Consider the following 1,831-nt stretch of genomic DNA (forward strand, 5'->3'; position numbering starts at 1 on the left):
GGCAGTCAGTCATGGCTAGTAACCAGTTACACACAGCTAATGGCTGCTATGTGGGCAGGCAGAAACAGGAGAAAAGGCAACACTGATGATTCTTGTGATTCTGAGTCATGTAACCTTTGTGCTCCTGATCCAGACTCCACAGATATATGACTTGCAGCCAGGCCAAGAGTTAGGGTTGCAAAGGTGAGCAAAAGATATAGTCCCTGTCGTTATGGAGCCCCAGTGTCTGGAAAGGACAGTTGTGAAGGTTGTTGAGGCACTAGTGAGAGTGGCTGGGTACGCTGATGAGAGGGCAGCTCTTTGCAACTATAAAGCAAACAAAGAGGTATAGACCCTGTGGGTGTGGGGGCTCCCAAAGGAGAGCCTTCTCCAGGGAGAGGGTGCTTAATCCAACATCAGAAGGAGGAGTGAGGAGCAGAAAAACTTACTGGAGGATGTAGGGAACTTGAATCCTTATACACTGCCAATGGAAATATATAAAGTGAACATATGCTATGAAATGTAAAGCAATGGTCCCTCCTAGAATGACCTAGGTACACACCCATGAGAAACTAAAACATGTGTCCACATAGAAGCTTGTGCATGAATGTTCATAGCAATATTATTTATAAGTTCCCAAAGATGGAAAAGCCTAAAGATCCATCCATAAGTGAATGGAAAGAAGAAATGTAGGCAGGCCTTATAATGAAATATTATTCAGGTTGGGTGTGTAATTCAGTGGTAGAGTATATATTTAGTATGTTCAGTGGTCTCTCTGGCTTAATCCCTGGCAAAAATAAAGGAATGGAGGATCTGTGTCTACTACATGGATGAACTCTGAAAATAGCATACTGCATAAAAGAAACAGTCACCAAACCCACGTCTTATATGACTTTGTTCATAGAAAGATGTCCAGAGCTATGCATAATCCCAGTTCTTGAGAGGTGGAGGCAGGGAGATCAGGAGTTCAAGGCCAGCCTTAGCTATCTAACAAAGCCAACTTGAGCTATATAAGAGCCTATCCCAAAATACACCAACAAAAAAACCCAATCAAACAAAAGGAAAATGTTAAAAGATGGAACTTCTCTAGACAGAAAACCAGTTAGAGTTTTTTTAGGGCTGAGGACAGGAGGGAAGGGAGACTAGAGACAAGAGTCAAAGGATACAGGTTTCCGTTTGAGGTGAGGAAAGTATTCTCCAACTGAGTGTGATGACAGTTGTGTGGCTCTATGAGTATACTGACCACCACTGACCCATGCACTTGAATGGGGAAGTCCAGTGATGTACACATCCTATGACATAAAGCTGACAGGAGAGCAAGGAGAAGGAAGCTGGGAGCTCAGAAGATTCTAGTCCGAATGACAGCACATGCAGGGAAACTTGGTGTCTTCAAAACACACAGATTCTTCCTGGGTGGCCAGGGCTGTCAGAGCCAGCAGCAGGATGGGTGATGAGACTTTGAGGATCCTGGAGGATGGTGGAGATATGGATGGTGGAGATACGGATGCTAGGACTTTAAGGATTCTGGAGGGGAGTTACCTGTGTTAAGTTTTGGTTTCTCTTTTAAGTGTGTGGATACCCTGATGACATGTGTACTCTTTTCTAATGTGTTGCCACAATGAAATACCTTTCTAGATGGCTGTTCAACAATATTCATGGATGGGTCATAAAGGCCAAACATCATCAAGGAGTTTTTACAGCAACCCTAGCAGAGGAGATGGAACTGTGTCCCTGGGGCTCTACCCAAAGCTGGGGAGGACCCCTCTACTTCCCTGTATTACCCTTTAGCTTGTTTTGGTCACAGCCATGTCATTATGGCCACTCAGAGGGCAGACCGCCTCCCCCACATCAT

Source organism: Phodopus roborovskii, unplaced genomic scaffold (genome assembly GCF_943737965.1).
Source record: "Phodopus roborovskii unplaced genomic scaffold, PHOROB, whole genome shotgun sequence".
NCBI lineage: Eukaryota > Metazoa > Chordata > Mammalia > Rodentia > Cricetidae > Phodopus > Phodopus roborovskii.